Source organism: Cuculus canorus, chromosome 2 (assembly GCF_017976375.1).
Source record: "Cuculus canorus isolate bCucCan1 chromosome 2, bCucCan1.pri, whole genome shotgun sequence".
Classification (NCBI taxonomy): Eukaryota; Metazoa; Chordata; class Aves; order Cuculiformes; family Cuculidae; genus Cuculus; species Cuculus canorus.
In genome coordinates, this window is record NC_071402.1 from 86,910,800 (window position 1) to 86,927,702 (window position 16,903).

The following is a 16,903-nucleotide window of genomic DNA, read 5'->3' on the forward strand; positions in this document are numbered from 1 at the left end:
ATTTCTTTCATTTGAGTATGAGTTCCTGGAATTCAAACGAACTGAAGTGAACCTTTCTCAAGATGGTGAATGGTCTGAGCTCAAATGTGGAAAATTATAGACCTGAAGTAATTGGTCTGGAAAAAAAAAAATACATGAGCTGCTGAGGGGAGACAGGAGCACAGCTTGGAATGAGCAGGGCTCTTCCTCACCTTCACCTGTACAATAAATCTCTTATGCTATCCACTGTTTCAGAATCCTTGGGAGTCTTTCCTGGCGAGATGTAGGAGTTTCAGAAAATGTCCTTGTGATTCTTTTTTAAGGTCAAATTTTCCTCCACCAGTGCCAAGATAACTGCACTTCCAGTCACTGTCAAAACACAAAAAGAAAGAAAATTATACCTTCAAATAAGTGCCGAAATTAGCTATTTTATGGATAAAATCCTGGTAATTAAAATGCAGTGAAATTTAATGGACATCTCAGTGCCAAGTCAGGTCAATGTCAGATGAGATCTGTTTGCATCTAAGAATCATCTTAGGAGGAGTGTTGCAAGCTCATATATTTATGTTGTGACTGGAAAGGACCTAGATTTCAGTGACCCTAGATGAACTGGAAAGAGGCAACACATTAAGCCTCAATTGCTTCCGAAGAGCAGTACTTTTAACCAAAACTTGGAGATGTCATTTCTAATGTGGGGCTGCAGGAATCTCCCTCCAAAGTTAATGGAATTACTTATACATGCTCTGAAGAAAAACTGCACAATTGATATGTGGGAATAGTATTGGTATAAAACCACACATCATTTTGTGTATCAACAGGAAGGTGTTAATTTACATCAGCTGGATTTTGGACTGAAAGTCTGCAAAGTAATTTCTAAAAAGGGTTTGAAAGATGAACCTCATTAATAAAAGGGTGGATTTTCTTATGATGGTTTTTATCTGCTTTACTTTCTTGCCAATGGTAAATCTATTGGGTGAGCTTTCAAAGTGCTCTCTAAATTCATCCTTTCAGTAACCTACAGATTACTTCATGCATCTTAAAGCACTGTGCATTAGTACTAAAGCAGTAGATGAAGCAATTTTGAAAATACCATTATTTATCTTAAAGCTATCAATGTAGCACAAGAGAGAATGTTTCTACTGAACCACATATGGCATCACATAAAATTTTTTTATTATAAAAGAGTTAAATGGCTAGTAGTGAGCGTAAACCAGAATACTATGGATCAGCTTTTGATGGAAATATAAAGCAGAGTGAGTTTTGTGCTGGGAAACATTCCATGAATGAGTCCAACATAGTCATTTCATTTGATAAAGGAGATGTCAGTCTGTAATTCATAAGGCACTTCAGTTCTGTGAGCATTAAAACCTGAGCCAGCATAAAAGATTGCATATATTAAGGTCCTGGTCCCTTTGTCAGGCAAAACAAAATATTTTGCCTTTGTCAAGGAAAAGCTTCGCCTTGAAGCCTTCAAGACTGGATTGTATGGGGGAAATATTGCTCTCTCTAAAGCCCAACATTAGGCGAGCCAGTATGCTTCCAAAGTATATCACAGGATTTCTGAGCAAGGAGTAAGTTTGGAGATGTCAGTATGCATACTGACTGGAGTCTAAGAAGGGGACTAGACTCAATGCAAACTCTACTTCAACCGTAAGACTCCACTTTGTCTAAGAACCCTTTTCAAACTTTGTTTTGAAAGGTAATTCATAAGGAGTGTTCACCTATGACTAACAGCATGGGGTGGCTCCCTTTGTGAGCCCTTGAAAGGTAATCACTCAAAACTATAAAAGAGCCTCTGCTGAGGAGAATGGATTTGTCCAAGGGGAAATTACTTGTACACCAGGGTCACCTGTCAAACTCCAATCTACCATGGGCTTAAACCCTCCAGAAGCAGCTGTGATGTCCCTTGTTGGCAATCCTTTGAGTGGCCAAAATAAGCATCTACTAAATCTGGTCAGAGCTTATGAGCACAGAGCTTTTACATTTATCAAAGAAGTTAGGAAGCAGTCCCTAAAGGAAAAGCAAAGCAAAAGTGCTGTTCTACCTGACCTCTTCCCAATCATATAAGCCTGCGTAAAAGGAAGACTTACAATTTACAGACTGTGTGTGGACATATATAATTGTAAAACAAAAATCAGCTACGAGTGCTAGGTTTCTAGAAAAAGCTAGGTCTTTCTGACCTCAGAGAGAGATTTCACATCATGGAAATACTTCTTGCTCCACTACCTGTATCAGCTTGCAGGGACTGACAGAGCTGGTACAGAGCCAACACAGACTGCTACAGAACGCAGAGGCATCTTCCGTGTGTTCAATTCTGAGAACAATTTAGTGAGGACTATTCCACAGAAATGCCCCCCAAAGACAGATACTCACCCAAAGCTTGCTTTAAATTCTGTATAGAAGGAATCTGAGCAGCAAATAATCAAGATACAAGTCCATATTTAGCCAACAGGGAGATAAAGAGTGGTCCACTTACCCAGGTGTTTCTGTGCTGACTTCCACACAGTATCCCAACCAAGTCTGCTGTAAGGAGAAAACATAACTTTTGAGGGGAGGAGGAAAATGAGATGCTTAGCTTCTGTGGCCTTTTGGCATGAGGCCCATGTAGAGAGTTCAGCTAGTATAATCTCAGCATTTCTGTTGCCTGTTGGTTTCAAACAACACTATTTGAAAAAGAAACTCATCAAGTAGTTATCTACATCCAAGACATCCTGCAAGGTGAGGACACATAGCTAAGGCTTTCATATTGTAGAATGACTCTACTGTTCTGAAATTCACAAGTTAGTTTATTTTTGTAACTGTACTGAGCACCAACTCTAACACAACAAACATTTCTAATGTTAATACCGTTTCAGATAACAGTGTATACCAAAAATAGAACACAGTGCGAAACACAGAAGGAACTCTAGGATGTGATTTGTTTCTGCGTTTCTTCGTTCAAATGTTAGAGGCAGTTAAGACAACAATGAAGAATGAGACTGAAGAGTACCAGTCTCAAGTATGTCAGTCTTACTGGAGAAAGTAAAATCTGGGATTGAAGAAAAAATAAGTTTCAGCTTTTGCTAAAATGCTGCTAATTTCCTTCCATCACCTATTTTAAAAACACTGAAGGATCTCCCCTCCGGTCCCCAAGTGGCCTACTCCAGATAATTGAGTTCATATGGAAATTGAGTTCCACTGGTGAAAACCCTACAAGCTACGGAAATTCTCTGACATAATTGCATTATTCTTAATTTTTTTCTCCTTGATTTAGCTATGAAATACCAAGTCTAATGTAACCTGTTTTTTCCTCCCACAACTTTTCAGTAAATCACCCTTGTTCCTCTATAGCTACTTAGCAGGATATGTAGTGAGTCAGTCCCATAAACACTTTTTTCTAGTGGTTTTCTAAAGCCATTGATTGCAGTATTTTCTTTAACATTAAAACTGAATGCATTGCTATCCTCAAAAGGCTTAAGTAGAAGGGATAATAAATAAGAATAATTCCCCTCACTTTATACAACAGTGATGAATTAAAAGTATCACAACATGATTTGTTGTTTAGTAGGTATTACAGACCAGATTTAAACTTTGTTATAATCAATGGAATTATTTCACTTGGGCTTAAACTCACTCTGTATAAAGACACACACACACACACAGATTCCCTCCTCTTCCCTAGTATGCCAGAAAGCTCTCAGGTGAAATGCATGAGCCTTGTTACACCAGTTGCTGTATCTTCTTTGTTTAAAAAAGGGAGATGGAAATGGTATAACACAAGCAGTACTGTGCTGTAAAGTCACAGATACCTACTTTCTGGGAAAAGGACACACAGAAACAGAAAAACCATATATATACTACATAACCAAATTATTTTAAAACAGCTGCTACCAACCCGTAAAACCAGGCAACCAAAACAGCCCATGACAGAACTAGGAGTACTTGCACATCCTCACAGCTTGGTGCCACCACGTTTGCACTGCTGCTCTGCACCCTGGGCAGGGCTGGCTCCATCCACATGGCTCAGAGGTCTCTACCTGCTCCTCCCTGCACTTCCAACTCAACGCTTCAACCCAGCAGCCCACATCTGCCTGCACCGTGCAATTACTGCAAGAACAATGGCTGCATAACCAGGCTACTTTCACAAGGCTCTTTCTTTATACAGGCACTGCTTGAACTGACTTGGCAGCTCTTTCACTTCACTTCTTTCACTCGGTCAGTGCTAGGTTCAACCCAGCAGGCAAGAAAAAGTGGTTATATGAAATGCCCTGACATCCCAAATCTGCTGTCCTCTGTTCTGACTTTATTCCTCATATCTTTCTCTTCATGCTTTTATCCCCTTTCGATTTGCCTCCTACAGCCAAGATGTGTTGGTTTTCTCTGCCTCCCTCTGGCCCAGACTTTCACTATAGGATCCTGAACAGGAAGTCTGGTACACTAATTCCATATCTTCCTCAGTAAGGATGAAATCACTGGATTGTACTTTCGGGTATTTTATAGGTAGAACACACAATAAACTGCTAAGAATGAGACCAGGACACCTGAGTCCCCATGATTAACTTCCCAAGTGCCAGTGAAAGAGCTGCTCCATCCCAGACCCATCTAAGAGGAAAGCTTCCCAGACTCTGCTTTAAATTCCGAAACCAAAGAACAGCCAAGTGAGCATAATACCTAGTTTGTGTTCCCCTTATACATTCAGCCACTTCTTGCATCTTCTTACCCTATTTGCAGAATTTCAAATGCTTTTTCCAGTCTTTATTGCAGCTCTCATCTCAAACAAGTAAATAGCAACAATGGGGGGAATACAGTTCTATAATGAGGTATTTTCTTTACCCCCTAAGAGAAACTGTAATAAAATGAGTTTGCATTGTACAGAATGTGACTGTTCATTTTGTGCCAGAAATGACCACATTATTTTCATTAATTGTAGGACAATGATGCCTCAAGGTTAGTGCCCAAGGTCTAGGAGTTTAAAATTTAGGTGACAGCAAACGCATGAGCCATGAAAAAGATCACACTCAGTTAAGCACTGGTTAGCATGCTGCCTGTGTCTGCGTGGCAGGAATGATGTCGTTATGTTCAAATCAAAAAATTATGTTCAAATGTGGATATGATAAAATCCACATCTGAAGCTGAAATCCTACATTTAAATGACAAGTCAGTGATGAAATCTATAGAGTGCATGACAAAGCAGCATTCACAATCTCAGTTCTAAACTCTGAGCTGATGGGAGAGGAACCTGAATGCTAAAGGAATAAGGACAGTATCTATCACTATTATATCCTACATTTGTGACATAGAGAGAAAATAGTACATCTGAACAAATAATAAAGCATGGTCCTGATATCCGGACACTTTGGGACTGAAAGGAGCGAGTGTTGTACATTCGGGGAGCTAAAGGACACATTCAGGGAGCAATAATTACCCAATTTAAAAAGTTGTTAACACTCGCCCATCTAGTCTTGTACTGGAACCAGTACTTTGGACTTGTTAAAGTATACTTTCCAAAGAGGTGACATGAACGTCAAGATGGGGAGAAATCTATGGGGCTTTTGTTAGGTTGATATGCAGATCTCCTAGTTCAAAATCTGTGCTTTATTTGCTGTCTCCACTAGTGTGATTTTAGCTTCCAGCTACAAGATCATGTCACACGCTTGTCTAGACCTCATAATTCTCTCTCCTTGAAGGAACTTCTGTGCTATAAACCTGTCACATCTTGATTCTCATTGCTGATAAAATAAACTGAGATACTTAAGCCTTGTTTTAACACCTGATTCTCAAGCCTTCAAAAAAATTCACTCTTTCTTTGTTTCCTCTTTAGTTTGCAAACAAATCTTTTAAAAAAAGGCAAACATCAGAAGATTCTATAACAATTTCACTGTAGTCAGATATGGCATAGGTCACACTATTACCTAATCTGTAAATTAGTCACAAGTATTAGGTATATTTCATTAATCACAAAGTAAAAACAACTCCCACTTCCTTGATATCATCCTCTCTCCTTCCACACCTGCTTTGAAAGAGGTTCTAATTTCAGAATTCCACTGGTTTTTCAAGACTTCGCCAAACCTTGTTTATACCTTTAACTATATTTTACTATGACCAAGAGAGTCCCAGTTTTCAAAAGTGCCCAGACACCACGTTTGACATGTTTCACATATTTGTGTATGTTAGCCATTTCTATCTTTATCTTTCACTTTTATCTATGACAGGACAAACTTTGGTCTTAATTAGCCAATTGTATTACTCTGAACTTTTGTTCATATCAATGAACTGCATTGGGTGTTAGGAAATCTCCCGAGCTTTCCTGATCACACTCCTGATGACAGTTTTCTTCTAGACTTCAAATTTAAACTCCTCTTCCTGAACAATACATTTGAAAAACATTTTTAAGGGATGTTCTGAATTACAATAATAACTACTGTATGTAATAAAGTACTTTATAATCTTTATTATTATATTTATTGAGACTCATTATGTCTCCAAATAAAGTCTTAGCTCTCACAGTAGTATTTTACAGCACTATAAATCTTGATGTTGACATTAGCAGTTGTCAATGAGCTTGACCGCGACCTCAGCTGCATGGATACAGAATAGGATTGAAATTAAAAGACAGCCGAGTGAATTTGGAAATAAAAGCAGATAACACACAGGGACAATATCTTCACATTGATATTTGGAAGACAAAAGTCAGAACGATATTTGGTTATTCCCTTTTGATGATGTACATGAAAAGCAGTTGTGCGTCTGGATTTAGAGTATTGGCCTAAATGACAAGAAAATAAATAAATACTCATGTGAAGTTAATATGTTGAATTCTAACATTGAGGAGTTAATTTTCCCGTTAATTTTAATGATCTAAATAATGTATACTCTGAAACCTCTTGCATCAGCAAAATTCTCATGGTTTACTGCATTTCCAGTGACCAGCTCATCTGTCTCTTTCCATACCTGAATACCACCTCCATTTTGGGTTGTTGGGGTTGGGGTTTTTTAGGTTTGGGGTTTTTTGGTTTGGTTTTTTTTTTTTTGGGGGGGGGGGGGGGGGGGGGGCGGAACAGAGAATGATGTGAAAATTGAGTGTAGCAAACTGTCCTTTTCAAAATCTCCTTCAGAAGCCTAGGAACTGAAAATGGTACACCCAATGCAACAGAAGGAAGCAAGGACCTAAGATCAGTGAGAAGAGAGACTTTAGAGAAGCAGCCGACCCCTCTCAAGATCAAAAGCTCCTTGCCATTTTCTACTGACTTTGCTAAGCAGGACAAAGAAATTCAGATACAAGAGCTCATTTATAATGTCATCCTTTGGGTCAGTCTCAGACAGCAGTGCAAAGCAAAAGCACTTTTCTGTTCAATGAATCACATTGTGGGTTTTGAATATGGAATGCGAATGAGCTTGTCGCTGAGGGAGAGCAAACGGGCAGGAGCCAGAAGTGTCAACAAATGGAGAAGCAGGTATGAAAAATGAGGTTGTTTGTGAGCCTGGTGAATGGAGGATGAATGGTCAGCAGGATGAGAATGAACAGAAGTGAGAGATCACTTGGCAAAGAAGTGGCATTATTTTCTGCAAAAAGCCAAGATGAATATCAGAAGAGCAATCTACTATCTCTTCTCCTTTACAATCAGAAACTAGGTGGGCTTAAATTATCAAGGTGCAAAAACTTGCATTTAGGGCCTATACCAGTATGGCGAGAGGGTGTACCTGCTACCATCTTGGGCTAGCCAGGGAGAACACATTAATGAGCAGACATCTCAAGGGCTTGGAGGCTCAGCAGTTCCTGAAAATAGGATCCACTTCCCAGTGTGTGCACCAAAACAATGATGACAAACAGAAACAATCGGTCAGGGGTAAATGAACAAATACAAACAAGCCAAACTTGTCATTTCCTCAAAAAAAGCTATTTTTAGGTGCAGAATTCAACGTAATTGGCATACAGCCGTATTTCAGTAAATAAGTGCATGAAAAAAAGTATGCGCACAGGTAGTCCCTCTGATCCTGGAGGAATTTCCCCCTAACATCATTAAGAGCAGAAATAGGCCCTAAAGACTAATTCTGTGGCCTGAATTCTTCTCATTTTCTGAGCAGCTGCATTGATTTAACCTGTGAAGTACAGTGCTGCTGGAGGTGAGAAATGATATCACCATCCAGCCCCAAGGATTTTGTGAACCCATCAGACTCTGAAAGGACCAAAGATATAAACATTTTCAAGCTCTGACCATACAACTAACCCTCGTAAAGCTGTCAGTGCAGAAGACTGACAGATAGCGGTTGGAAGGTCATAAAATCAATACACAGAAAGTTCACAGAAAAGCTAATAGGAAAGTTACTGCCCTCTGGCTCAAAACAGGAGAGAAAGGTAGGTATCCCTGATGGTTTCTAGGTTGGAGCTTCTCTGCTGCCTTGAAGGGCCAGAAGGGTGTCGTTGTTTTTTCTACATCCAGCTTATTTTTGCAATCAGTCCAATCTCCAGACACTATAATAAGAACAGTACTCAAATCTGGAGGTAAACAGTATCTCTCCTGGATGATTTACAAGTAAGGAGTGAGAGGCATTATCTGATCCTTGAGCCTTCTGGCTGGGCTGTAAGCATAACTCCTCTGTGCAAACTATAAAGGAGCAAATCTCCAGTGCCTGTGGCTGAAAACACACCGTGCAGATCCAGTTGGCAGGGACAAAACCACACAGGCTGCAGGCACAACCCAAACAAGCCCTGTGGCACAGCAGTGCTTTGGAGAAGACCAGTATTCATTCACTCCCTTCCTGCAGCCTTGAATGCTTTCAGTTCTCTGCCTAAACACTTCCAAAGAATAAACATAGCTAGATAGAACTTTTAAAATTTATAGTCTCTGTTCTGGGAAGTATCAGTGAAAGGAAGCCCATCCTCTAACTTATAGGTGTTTTTTCAGTCTGGACCTGGACTGTTTTGCACAGCCCAAAACTCCATAGGTAAGTTGACCCTGTAAATGTTGCATTTTCTTCTCTTACGTGAGGTGGCAACTATAAGAAACTTGAACTGTCACATTGCAGGCGAGGGAAAACAAAATTAAAAACCCACAGAGGGGATAACAGAAGGAATGAGACATAACTTGTTATTCTGTAAGAAATCCCAGCGGTTCAATTTGGATTATAAGTGTATGTGCGTAATGCAATGGGCAGTTATCCTAGTGCTCTTTTCCCACCAACATCCGTGCCTCCGAGTCCCAAAGCCTAATTTCTTTAACCCAGTAAGACCCCAGCATATGGTCTCCCACAGAATGTTTTGCACATTTTCAGAAACCAACTCCAAGTTACACAACTTACCAGTGCATACAATTATTCCTGCACAGTGTTTCCAGTAGTCTTGAGGGGGCATGGACTGTAAGTGTGAAAATGTGGTGTTCTAGCATCAGCTGCACTTTAGAGAAGGTCAAGAGAAATACAATGGCGAAAAAAAGAAAAAAATCCAAGTAGTGTTGCAATGAAAAAGGAAGGTCACATCATTAAACAACCAGACATGGGTATGTGTTTCACTCGCATTCAGCTGGCAGTGAAAACATGTTGGAAACTCCCCCAGTTGCTCTGTTAAGTCGGTAATGAGTTCAGAAGTGTCCACTTGTGTTTGCTTCCCTCAAATACTTAATCAATGAAATACCAGCAAAAGCAACCATCTTAACAGTGCAGTGGAAACAAGTGAAATTTTTTTTATTTTGAATTCAAAAAACAATCAGCAAAAATAAACCAGATCCACATGATCTCCACTGAGTCACAGTTCACCATACGTTTACTTTTCACATACCTCTAAGTAATTTACCCAAAGGCCGCTGAGCAAAAAGGTACAGTTGAGAATACACTGAGGAGCTCATAGACAGTAAGTGATGTGTCCTCTTGCCCATCCATCTTTGTTGTGAAGCATTCTTCAGCATTCCTCATACTACATATACACACCATTGTATATTGTATATCAATTTGCATAAGATGTTCACTTTCAATTATTTGCAAGATGAAAGAGAAGAGATGGTGTTATAACATTAGAGTACCCATACCTTGTAATTTGGAGTCACATCACATGGGCTAGTATACCATATGTGTGCACTCGTGGAAGAATGAAGGAGCAGAGAGAGATTGTTCCTTGTAAAACTGAACAGCTCCATGTTGAGGTGAGTTGCACTGAAGAATAAGCTCTCCAGCCTTCTTATTATTCTAGACGAGAAATTTTTGCAAGCTTTTTCCTACAAGTTCTTTATAACCTTAGAAAACCTACCCTATGCTCCTGAGGCTTCTCAGAGAATACCATGTGAAATTTTACAATATATACAAGGTCAAACAAAATAAACCCAAGACTAACCCTATAGCTTGGTAGCCAAAAGTGGGAGGGGAGAGACAAAGAGATGGTTATAGAACATGCTTTAACCTGTCACAGTGAATGACAATGCTCAACTCGATTACTTCACTCAGTATGAGTGGACACATGTTCAAGTATAGATGCTTTCTTACTCTCAGTCGTGCAAGAGCGAACAGCAAGTTAACAACAACAAAGCACCCCACAACACTTTTACTTTCAGTTATTAGCTGAAGTAGTTTTCAGCTAATAACATCATTGTGCTTGAGCACCCACCCTATTCACCAGACCTATCTCTCTCTTCCCAAAGATCACGTTGGTGCCCAAATGAACCCATTTTTTTGTCAGTAGAAGATGTGAAAGCAAAAAATAAGGAGATCCTTGACAGCCTTTCAGAAAATGATCTGCAGAATTTCTTTAAACTTTGGCAGCATCGTATGCAGCTGTGTGTCAGCTCAGAAGGGAGTTGTTTTGAAGGCAATCGTAGTTGATTTTCTTAATTTGGTAAATAAAAAGAGATACACAAGAAGTCTTGTTTTTTTTGGGTGTCAGACTTCATATATCATTAAAGATAAACACAGGCACATACAAGTGTATATATACACACGTACATCTATTAAATATGCTTCAGCTTGTGCCCATTTCTCAATTTACACAGATTTTAGATAAATGTGAAAGAATACCAGACTATGCCTTTTTATTATTTCATCTTCATACAAACACTTTCAAGGAATAATAATTCAACAATTATTCCTTGAAACTTATCCAATCCTGACATGATACCTCCATCATACTTGCTGTTTGGTATACAAGATGAATAGTTCACTAACACTGATACCTATGTTACCAAAGGAAATTACAAAATCATGTTTGCCTGAAATTTTTACTCTTGCTTGCCCTTGAACTTATCAACTACTAGATAATTTCCAAAGCAATGAAAGGGTTGTTCTAATTATATTGATGAAGTTTTGATTTTGATACATTAATATACAGCTCAATTTTGTTTCAGTTTTCATATACACCATATTCTGAAATGTCCTTCTGCATTAAATAATGCATGGTAGTGTTTTAAACAAGTTTTAAGCAGCAGATTTTGCATTCAGCCACGCATTCTCAAGTGATTGAGGTTAGAACCTTCATTTAAAAATGAGATCTGAACATACTTTTAAAAATGTAATTTAAGATAGTTGCTGCACAAGGTCTACAGGAGGTATGACCTGGAGGTCTGGTAGTTTGGGGGTTTTTTTAAGGCTTGCAGAGGTAGCTTGTGCTATATCTCAAAAAAAAATATATATAGTATTATAGAACTTAAAGGTAGCGGGGACCATTAAAGCATCTTGCCTGATACCATCTCATTTCCCAGTTTCATTCTGATATCCTGATGCTTATAGGTTGCTTCATATCTCCAAAAGCCAAATTATGGGTAACCTGCAGAAAGCAGGAAAGAGCCGTCATCTCCACACGATGGCTCTCTGGTGTCTGTGCCTATCTGCCAGATGTGTGTAAGTCACCCTAGCAGCAGGACCTGCCTGCCTATAAAAAGATGAAACATCAACACCCATCTGACCCTGGAGAGAAATTTTCTTTCTGCCCTCAGCTTTGTTAATTACCATGGCCATAGAATGTGAGCAGGGCACATCCATCAGGCATCTCAGAGGATGCTCAGCCCCAGCAGTGAGCTGGTCCATTCAGTATTCTACCTACGAGCCCTGAAAACCATGTGTTTATCAGCAAGGTTAAAAAGCAGTGTTATTAGCTTTCCTACTGTGTTCAGGTGCCTGCATACACTAATGAAATCACCTTCCAGCCTCCAAATAGGCCAGCTGAGGAAACTGAAATCTTCACCCTCCCCTCAGAACTGGCTGTCAGTATAGGCAAAGTAATATTTTCTTTTAAGGCAGCAGATCGTTAGCCAGAGGAAAACACCTATAGCCCAATTTCCTACTTTGCTTCTACCAGACTTCTGGTAAACCAAGCCAGGCACTGGGGAGGAACAGGACAAGGACAGGATCCTGACATATGGACTACTACACCAGCAGTTATCTCCACCTTCCCTTTGCTTCAGCTGTAGCACATAAAATGGTCCAGCCCTGCTCTTTTTGTCCATACACATCGCCAGCAGGTGCAGGACTTCCCAGTTCTGGAAGGAAAGAGAAACAAGAGCCTCCCTTGCATGGTGTGGCTAATGCAGAGCTGCTCATAGGAGGCCAGGGAGAGGCACAGGGACTCACACCTAAAAGAAAGCTGGGCATTGGGAAGGGAGGTTATTCTCAGACCCAACACCAAAATGCCGCCTGGGGAACAGCACATCAAGGACAGAACCCAAAGCAGGGCTGGCGGGGAAGCTGTGAGACAAGACAAGGCTGGGGGGGGAGGGGTCTAAGCGAAGGGGGTTTCACCTGTGGAGAGGGGCAAAGCTAGAGCAGCCATGTCAGCATCTGCCGCCCCAGTAATACCAGCCATGACAACATGGCATTTGGTCCTGCTGGGATGCACCGTTCTGCTGTGCACCTCTGCAGCACAGCCTTGGGACTGGGTGTCTTCCTGCAGGCTGTCTTCAGCAGCCCCATGCCAACAGGGATCTGTGTTAATTTAACAGCACACAACCGTTTCAATTTCAACAAGATTCTTTCAATACATCCCAAGGGAATCTGGCCTTGTTTCAAACTGTGTTTTGCTTATTCTAGCTCCTCGTGGAGAGGGAACTCCTAACTAAGCCATTGTAAATTTGTTTTCTTGCCTAGGTACATAAGTACTTCAAATCCAACAGAAGAGAATAACACATTAAGTACAGCGCTAAGATTTAACAGCTGAACTCCACCCAAATGCTTTTTTTGCACTGTTGCTACTCAAGCCTTATCCATCCCTTGGTCTCTGTGTAGGCTTCTCTCTTATCAATATTTGAATACGCACAGAGAAAAGTAAAAGCAAAGAAAACAAACACAATCAGAGACAAGAATCTCAAGGCATAAGTAAAGGAAATTTTAGATAAGTGCTTGGCATAATGTTCTAATCTGCTGTAATACTTACCCACGCTGAGAGTATTTTACTCACTATTAGTCTCGACACTTCAAACATCTCTCTTTACAGGGCAACTTGCTCTGTACGAATAGAGGTGGCAGAACTGGGCCTTCATGATTTATCCATCCTCCTCAGAGAGCCACTGCTAAAAGTTGCATGATTTGCATCTTCCCCTTGTGTAGGCATGAGTGGGGCTGGTCAAAAGTGATACATTGGTGCAATTACTGTGTCCACCTGCACCTGTGACCAATTAATTAGGTTGGGGACATGGCTGAGCTGAACAGTAGCTTGGGAGCTGCTTGTATGCCACAGACAGTTGTCCTGGGTTTCTAATCAGGGCAGCAATGGATGAAAATATTGGGGTTTTTTATTTACTTTTTGTGTTTTGATTCCCTCAAGTATGCCCTAAATCACAGTGTACCTATTTTTGCCTTTTTAAAACTTAATTCTAAATACAGGTAGGATGTGGAGCTGGCCCACTGACTCTGAAGCACTCTGTCGAAGTCTGGGGATTTCAGCCTGTCCTGAACGCATCAGACTCAAAGACAACATCAAATGTTCAGATTCTTCAGCAGCAAAAGCTGTATTTAAGGCTGATGAAAATCTTAAATTAATTCATATGAGTTAGGAGACTTGGTATTCTTTGGTAAAGATCATGTCAGTGAAAACCACTGCATATTCATTGTCAGACGTGGCACTGTATTTATTCTACTAACACATTTTTCAGACACGCCAGGGAACACAACTAGCACCCTTCTACTCAGTCAGGTTTTCTGAATAATTTAACCCACTATATTTTGCAAGCAGCCCCCACTCTGGCAGCCTTCCAGCTGTTCCTCCACAGCTCTCAGCCCATATCAGGAGATAGAAGCACAGAGATTAAAAAAAATAATAAAATAATTGGAAGAAATAACCCCAGATCGGGATAGCTCTGGCAATAATCTATGTTGGCAAAATCCAGCTCAGGGTGCATTTTCTCCTAATGGTGACATGAAAGCAAATCCCCTAGTCAGTACTATACCTTCCAGTTAGGACTTCAGTAGCTCACTTGCAGCCACTCCTCTGACCTGTTTTCTTCGTTCCCCCTTCCTTGGTGCTGTAGAGACCTTTACGCTGCATTTTCAAATGCAGACTACCCAGCCTAAAATACCAGCGAAACATCACAGCCTTACTGCTCCTACCACGAGGTCAACTTCCAAGCATGCCAGTTCTCAGGAACGGAGGAACTCACTCTGACATAGCCACGGGGGAAATGAATAACAGGCTCTTAGCTAGGTAAATTGTTAGAATATCATCACCAAGCCCAGGGAAAGAAGCAAATCACTGAGCAGCGTCAAGGCGAGGAAGGCTGTATTCAGGCATTAAACACACAAAGCAATATACTCACTTGGATGAAGCTTAAAAATGCCACAGATAACAAACAGCAGGCAGTAAATCAGTCCTTCAGATAGCAGGAGAAACTTTTGAAAAGCAGTCATTAATTTGGCTACTATGATGAATTCCTGTGTGGTGAAAGCAACAACCCACTTCACTGCTTCACAGATTCATTGCCTAGGAGGGCCATGAGGAACACTGTGATAATTTAACCTGTCTTCCTGCATGAGACTTCAGTTACCAGCAATCTTTTATAATGCCTTCAGCTGGCAGTAAAGGCGTGGTTTTGATGAGACAACATCTTTCATACCTTTGTGTGCAGCTGTTGCTTCACTCCATTTCTCATGGGGATCCTTCTTCCAGCTTCACACAGGGGTAATGGAGAGAGAAAGTCTGGCAGCAGAATGGCCCCATTTTGCTTTACTTTCCTAATCAGATGCTTCCACTGGTCTCCCAATTTCCTACGCTTGCTGTCCAAGACTAGCTCTCGCAAGTCCCACACCTCACATCAAACTCACACCTTCTTGCCACAATGGGCTGTGCTCTGTCAAGTTATGGAACAGCCCTGGCCCATCCCTCCCATCTTAGGACCCAGAAAATCTCTGAGCTGGAGACCAGCAGTGCATCACATCCCAGTCCAAAGGGGAGAAACCACAGCGGGGGCAAGCCAAGGAAACATCATGCCAAAAGGCAGCACTGACAGTGCAAACGCACACTGCATGCTTTCTCTACACACCATGTATAACACCTGTTACACAAATAACTGAGCAGGTTACTGCTAGCCAGATACTCATCTATTTTATATGGCATCACATATGACGCTCATAGTCGACAGTCCTTGAGTGCAGCAATGTGGCTTAGGACAAGTATAAGTGCAGGGCTCAGGGAAGGCTGAATTTCCTACTGGTTATGCAACCCTCAGGTAAGCTTAGGTCAATCTTGTTATTTCTTCTCCCTTTTTATTCTCCATCTGTTTGAAGCAGTAACTGCTGAAACACAATTTCTGCTCCCCAGATGTGTTTTCAGTGCTTAGCACTCTCTAAGCTATTCTAGTTAGCTTAATAACATATAAAAGCCTTTTACTCACTGAAGCAATGCTTCGAGTTTTTTAACAGATCTCCCTTATATGGGACTTACACCACTAAAACCATCAAATTTCCTTTTTCCCAGCTTTTCTCAGAAGCCCCATTTGGCATTATTGAGTTTAAAGATACTGGAAATCTCTACTATGCCTGTCTGTAGGCAGCATAGGGAAAGAAAAAACACTGTTACTTGAGAGTGTTTCCATCTAGACTGGAAATTAACAGCTGTACTGAATCCTAAGATTCTCTCATCTATTAGACTGGGATCTAGTGAATATCAGTATTTCATGCCACATTATAAATCTCCCTCAGGTCTTTTTTCTCTTAACCACTTGAATTTTTCACTGGTGAAATTGTGTCTTTTGATCTCTACCTGTTCTGCTTGGGTAAGAGCTTTCCTGACTCTCAAATAAATGTCCTTTCTCTCCATAGATCACATCTCCCTTACTGTCTCAGTACTCCAAATAAGTGGCATAACCAAGGCAAATTCAGGGCAATTGTCGTCTTCCTGTATCTAGTTTTGATGTATGCTACCCTTGCTGCAGGCTTGAAGAAGAGCTTGTGAGCACAAAAACTCATGTTTTTTTCCTCAGTTTATCACTTCTGACAAACCTAATTTATACTCTCAGTTCATCCCAGCTAAAATAACCATATTCACTAAGGTATTTATAAATGGCAAAGCACTGTGTAGTTTTGCCTCGGTTCTGATATAAAAAAACAATCAAACACATCATTTTCCCTTCTTGGATGATGCTCCTGTTCAGTTCTGCCAATTGATATTTGTCCCATCACAGTGAAATTCAGTAACCCAACCTTAATTTCTTAAAGTCACTAAATGTAAAGAGAGGTCATGAAAGTTGTGTCATGGTACTATTAATGAAGACACAACCTCTTGTGATCGCAAAACTCCACTTGAACTAAGCTGTATTCAGGCAACCAGTACCACCATATTCATCACTCAAGACTGAAGTATATAAAAAATGTTAGAGGAGGCTGCATTTCCAAAGAAAAGGAATTACATAAAAAGAAGCAAAATAAAATCTAATTTCCTGTGCATTGCTGTCTCACTGTTCACTGCAAGCTCCAATTTAAGTTTTCTTCTGCTTGAGTCATTTACTGGGGAGCATCTCCCATGTGGTCTTTCTAATTT

The 16,903-nt window shown here is 40.5% G+C and overlaps 1 protein-coding gene across 1 annotated transcript in view; it reads right to left on the minus strand.

The window, feature by feature from the left end:
* Positions 1-331: 331 nt before the first annotated feature.
* The window catches only part of RNF152 (ring finger protein 152), a 74,871-nt gene continuing 58,299 nt past the window's right edge, over positions 332-16,903 (minus strand). Inside the window, exon 3 of the transcript XR_008448541.1 lies at positions 332-348. The gene's annotated coding sequence lies outside the window, so the exon portion shown is untranslated. The remainder of the gene's footprint in view (positions 349-16,903) is intronic.